We start from the raw sequence: 6,810 nt of genomic DNA, 5'->3' as shown, positions 1-6,810 counted from the left end.
GACTTTTATAGAGTTTTATGAACTTTAAAAGTTTGGAGGTATTCAATTCAAACTTTTAGAGAGTCTTTAAAAGTCAGGCGGTATTCAATCAAGATTTTTAAAGAATTTTTAAAAGTCGTGTGGTATTCGATTAAGACTTTTAAAGAGTCTTTAAAAGTCATGTGGTATTCAAAAAGTTATGAACTTTTGTAGATTTTTAAATTTTAAGACTTTTGTAGACTTTTCCTTCTCAAATATAAATAGTTGAAATCCAACCATCAACCCCAAGATTTCAAATTTTCTTTTAAACTCCATTTTTCTCCCTATTTACTCTATAAACATATCTTTTTTTTTTTGAATGCTACTAGCTCTATTACATTGTAGTATCTGTTCATATACTTTCTCAACCTACTGAAACACAAAGAGCTAACAACGCCTCCATTGAGGCTTGAACTCACAACCTTCCTAATGGAAGTCCAACTCGGGTACCATTGGACCACATAGTCCTGGTACTCTATAAACATATCTAAATTCAATAAAATTATTATTTTTCTTCATTATCCTATATTTTTCCTCATACCTAAACTCTACCAATTTTTCTCTCTCTCATAAACTTTAGAATCTACATCTAAAAAATCGAAATAATATTATTTTTACTTCACTATTGCTTGTTTATATTGGTTTTTATTTTTTTTTTCTATGAATTTTTATCCCTAACTTTCTCTAATTCTCCCTAAATACATGAACAAAGTAAATTTTTATCGTCAAATTTTAGTATATGTTTCATAATATTCTTATAAATACTTATATATTTTGATTTTTATTATTTTTATGTTTATATTCGTAATATATATTTTTCCTTTTTTTTTTTAACAACAGGTTACTACGAATAGCGAATTACTGTTCGCAACAACAATTTGGAGTTGCAAACAGTAGCACCTTGTTGTTGATTGCAGTCTCAAATTGCTATTGCAAATAATAGTTCTTTGCGTGATGTCTAGCAATATATCAAGGATAATTTTATATATATATATATATATTATTAATATTAAATTTTTATTTTTTTTTATTTTATGCAACTTGTAATTATATTTTTAAATATTTTATTTGATCAAGTCTTTTATTATAAATTTTATTGTTCAATATTGTTATGAATTTCTAATGAAATATATTTTTTTTTTTGTTGATGTTTATTAATAATATATATAAGTAATTAGCATATAAGTCTCAGTGTACTATGGATAAAAATAATAATGTTGGGAATGTTGATGTGGGTGAAGAACTATATAATAAGAAAAATTTTATGATATATTATAAATGTTTTGTAAGAAAATTTTAAATGATAAGAATCAAAATCATTGAAAGTTTGTAATGGTGTATTTAATTTAGAATTTCAATGACTTTTGTAGACTTTTTAAAATAAAAAGTTGATAAAAGTCTATGAATGTTTTTTATATAGACTTTCATAGAGTCTTATAAAGTTTTAAAAAGTTTTGAACGACTCTATGAAAGTCAATCAAAGTTTATTAAAATCTATCATTTTAAGAGTCTTTAAAACTCTACAAAAGTCATGATTGAATACACCCCCCTTAGTTAGTTTTGATCACAATTCAATATATATATATATATATATATATATATATATATATATATATATATATATAATACTAATGACTCTATTAGAAAATAGTATTTGTTCTATACTCGATTTTGTGTCCTTCCCTCATGGAGAGGGATCTGAGCACAAGGTGCTTGGCGATCACAATTATAAGGAAGTGGATATACCCACATATACAAGCTATTACATCAAATGTCATCAAATTGAAGCTCGAACCTGTTGGAAAAAATAGTTTAAAATGACATAAAATGGCATATTAAGTGGCTATTTTGTGGTACAATTATCAGTGGGGTCCACTTTCGATTTGGGTCGGGTCAAAGTGGATTCAGGTTCTTCGTAGTAAGATGAAGAGATTGATATATTGTATGCTCAAAACGGATGATAGGTGAAAGAGATATTGATTATCAAAGTAGACCCATTTGAGTTGGAAAATGAAGGGAAAAAGTGAGCTTTGTCCCACATTGGTTTGGAAAGAGGATTTGCCTCCCTTTTATACAAGAGCTCTTTTGGAGCTTGTAGAATTGTATAGCATAGAGGCTCTCTCGCGCGGCGGGGTGGTGGGGGGAGGGGTGTAAATCAAATTTCAACTAGAAACGGTGATCGAATGGGCTTGATTCAAGCCCGAGCTTGTGTGCGCCGGCACCGCCGTCTCAAACCCGGAAGTTGAAGTTCATTCAGCTCTAAACTCAACTGTTACAGAATTTTAATCTTAGTTAGTGGGTGGCGGAATCAATATTGTTTTAAATCTGAGTTTAATCCTAGTTAGTGGGTGGCTGTTACAGGTGTTAGTTACACAATTGGTTTTAATACCAATTTAATGGCCATGTTGAATGCTATTACTCCAATAGCCCTATATAAAGAAAGGTAGAGTAGTAACTTTAATTTTCACACACAACAAGAAACAAAGGAATTCCAGTACGTTTTAGCTTCTCCAAACTCTGCTTCTACTCTCTTCTTTAGCCAACAAGTGTTCTTGCTTTGCTTTGTTTGCCGAGTTCTTTGTTTGGGTGCTTAAACAAAGAATCGTAGCATGTTTTATCCTGGGAAACCTAGGCTACAACGCTCCTAGCACTTGTGGGAGGTAGCAAATAAGGTTTTAAAGAAAAACGCTCCTAACACTTGTGGGAGGTAGCAAATAAGGTTTTAAGGAAAAGAACTTTGTATTCAAACTCGTGTTAAACTGGGGTTACTCTCTCCCTTCTTCCTTTACATGTACTTAATGGACATTATTTTTCAAACTTAAGAAACTTTTGTAAAACTCTGTTACTTTTGAAAGACTAAAACATGTATTACTAAGAAAGTGCGTATGATGCCCGATCGATTTGCAATTTTGCAGTTTAAACAATTAAATATATGCGGGTATTCTAATTATTTAACTATATATATTATACACATATGTGTGTGTGTGTGGTGCTTTCTAAAAAGAGAGCCCAGTGGATAGTATTTAACTTTTTTTTTTTGAAAGTTACTGGCTCTATTACATTGTAGTATTTGTTCATATACTTTCTCAACCTACTGAAACACAAAGAACCAATAACGCCTCCACTGAGGCTTGAACTCATAATCTTCCAAATGGAAGTCCAACCCGGATACCATTAGACCACATAGTCCTGGTGGATAGTATTTAACTATTTATACGTCCCTTTTAGAAAACCTACGAAAACAACACCGCCCAGATTTTGTACATATCATCATATTAAAAAGCAAGATGCACTGATGCAGCTTCCCTTCCCAAACAAACAAAACAAAAAAAACCTTAAAAAACGCAGACGCCTTTTTTGACAAAATGTATGTTTCGGTTTTGAGCCTCCGCTCCGGTCATTGGAGTCTGGAGAGTTTCTGCTACTGATATGCTATCATGATTTACGCTATCTAATATGATTTTATTTGATCAAATTCTATTTGTATTCGTCAAATATTGATTATGTTTGGTAAAATAGTTAACCTATCAACTAATTTTGACTTATTTAATCAGTATTAGTTGTTTGATTTGATTTAAGTGTTTGATTAATTAACTTTTTGTAACAACTTATTGTTTCAAAATGCTAAAATTCAAAAAGCTGCTCAAAGAAATTTTTCCGATCGATTAGCGTTTTGAGAAAGTCATTTTGTATGTTATCCGCTAACATCTAACAACTAATTTACCAAACACTTTTCTACAATCAGCTAATGCTATCAACTAGTCAAACCTACTAACTCAATCAGCTAACAACCATTTACCAAACACCCCATTGTGGTATTGTAACATTATTAAGCCCCTCTTTTAATTTTACCATATTGCATCATTAATTTTTATTTACTTAATTGCTACAATTAATCATTTATTTAAAATTTTGTCAATAAATAAGGTTGTTAACATTTAATTTCATCATTCAAAGTTTACGAGAGAATAAGAGAAATTACAATTTAAGTCAAGGTGCTTGAATAATAAAATTACTTATTAACCCTCTTTATTAAATGTCGGATCACAAAATTTTAAATGGAAGGTAAATCAAGACGAACATTAAAAATTAATAATGTAAGAAAAAATTAAAAGATTATGACAAAATGTTACATATGAGCACCTTATTGCCAATGATATTGTGGGAGACTTCCACTATTTCAACTTGATATATATATAAGGATCCAGTGAATCACTCCAACCATTACTCCTATGATATTAGTATATATTATTGTTTCAATTTTTTTTTAATCACACCGCTATTTTGAATGAAACTTTAATTGTTAATATTTGTTGGGTGTAACACAAGATTTTCATCGTCGCACACAATGATTAATCTTTTTACACCTAAGGGGGCGTTTGGTTCAGGTTATATAACATAACCAAGGGAATGTGACATTCCAAAGCTCACATTCCTGTGTTTGGTTCACATTATCTTAGGGAATCTAACATTCCCCAGGAATGTCACATTCCCTCCACATAGGATTTTGAAGGGAATGTGATTCCCTTCCATTTCTAAGGTTATGTAAGATAACCTTGGTTATGTTAGTTTATTACACACACACACACACATATAATTATTTTTGTAATTATATATTTTTTTATTTTTATTATGCTAGGTTAGCATATAAAATAATTTTGTTTCTCAAGTTCAATATTTTAGTTAATATTTTAAAATCATGTAATTATATATGATATCGTTATCTTATTTATTTATTTTAATTTTAAAATTTATTAAAATATATGAAAATATGTTAAGGATATTGTAGTGTGTGAATAAAAGATAACCCTAAACCAAACATGATTATATTACATACCCCAAATTTAACCAAACACAGGAGTCTAACATTCCCAGTAATCTAACATTCCCAGCAATCTAACATTCCCTAAGGTAATCTGACATTCCGTGAACCAAACGACCCCTAAGAGTAAGATAACTGGCCTAAAGATTTAAAGAATTTTAATTGTTAATTTTTTTTTTAGTGCAACTCAAACTTTCTACTGTCAATAGTGTTGCAAAAATCGTGTCTAGGCGCTGATTAATCGGCTTCTTAGGTGCTCTAGGCGCCCGCCTAGGCGTTTTAGGCGCTCTAGGCGCCCTAGGCGGTTCTAAGCGTCTATCGATTTTTTCAACATTGATTGTCGATCACAATAAATAATTCTGTTGTTGAATTATAGGCATTTCTGAGACAATTGGTCCGAAGATTTAAAGAGCTTTAATTGTTAATGCAGAAAGCTGAGAAGTGTCTTGACTCTTTAGCTTCTGGGAAAACAGCATCGAGCGAGCGACGGCTCTTTGGAATGGGGAAGGAGTAGAGATGGAGGTCCCCTCACTCCAACAAACGGTCAACTACCTTTTGCTTTCACTATAATAAACAAAACATAAAAGAACAACAAAAAAATATCACACACAAAAAAAATATCACACAAAAAGGTTCACTACACTAGGATACACGACAAACATATATGATATTATTTAATTGCGAAGTTTTCATATTTCACTTTTATCAATAGATTGAATTAATAAGTTAGGTACAAACAAGTTGATGTATAAAAGCATTAATACTAGAAGGAAAATGACATTTTTTCTCATTGAATTATATATTTATAATACTTTCTTTTTAAAAAATTATTTATATATTTATATTAGTTCCTCGATTAGTTTAAAGGGGCATGTTTTTCTCCTAATATATTAAATAAATATCTTTATCCTTAAAATAAATATTTCATTTATTTTTCTTTTTTTCAATAAATTATTATTCCAAAAGGCTGAACCCCAACCCGACAGAGCATTTGGGAGGATGTAAATCATGGTGACTCAACTGAACATGAACCACAGAGGCAAATCATGGTGACTCAACTGAATCAACTGAACATGAACCACAGAGGCTAGACCGGTGCTCACTGCGCACAAGGAATCCCCCTCACTTTGAGAGGTTGCTCCCACACTGCCGCTGGTGAGACTCAATCCCTGGTCATTATTCCAAAGTTTCACCTCTATGACCAGTTGAGCTACCCATGCAGGCAAAGAAAGACTACAGTTTCGTTCAAACCGGACCAGACACGGTAACAACCAAACTAAAAGATTCCGGTTTATGATTTAGAATTGGAACCCAATATTTGGGTTTCAATTTATTAAAATCGCGAACTGAAACTGACGATGGTTCCGATTTTGGACCGAAATAAAATAAAATAAAATACATTAATTGTTGAATTTAAACTATTTTAAAAATAAAAAATAGAAATTTCTAAAAAAATTTGAACTTGCTATTCAAACTGGATCTGGAACCGTGACCCGACGATTCAAAATCATAACCGAATCGCGGTCATATCAACTTATATGTGAGAATTAGAATAAATACGAAAAAGAACATACACAATTTCCAAATATTATAATTCTAATTTTAAACTAATGCTAGTAGTTGTTTCGATTTCGAACCGTTGGTTCACGGTTCAAGATTCAGTTTTTCTGATTCGCGATTTAATAAACCGAAACCTAAATATTGGGTTCCGATTATGAATCATAACTGGAACCTTTCGATTCGATTGCTACAGTGTCCGGTTTGGTTCGAACCTAACCGTGGTCATCCCTATATATAAATAATAATTTGTTGGAGAAGAAAAAATAAATAGAATATTTATTATAAAGGTAAAAATATTTCTTTAATATATATATATATTTTTTGGGGGGGAGGAATATTATCACTTTTATAATAATTGAGGCGACTAGTATGAATATATGAATAATTTAGTGGGAAAAAAGTGCTACAAG

This window comes from Ipomoea nil, unplaced genomic scaffold, assembly GCF_001879475.1.
Source record: "Ipomoea nil cultivar Tokyo-kokei standard unplaced genomic scaffold, Asagao_1.1 scaffold1125, whole genome shotgun sequence".
NCBI classification, from domain to species: domain Eukaryota; kingdom Viridiplantae; phylum Streptophyta; class Magnoliopsida; order Solanales; family Convolvulaceae; genus Ipomoea; species Ipomoea nil.
This window is presented reverse-complemented; position numbering follows the sequence as displayed.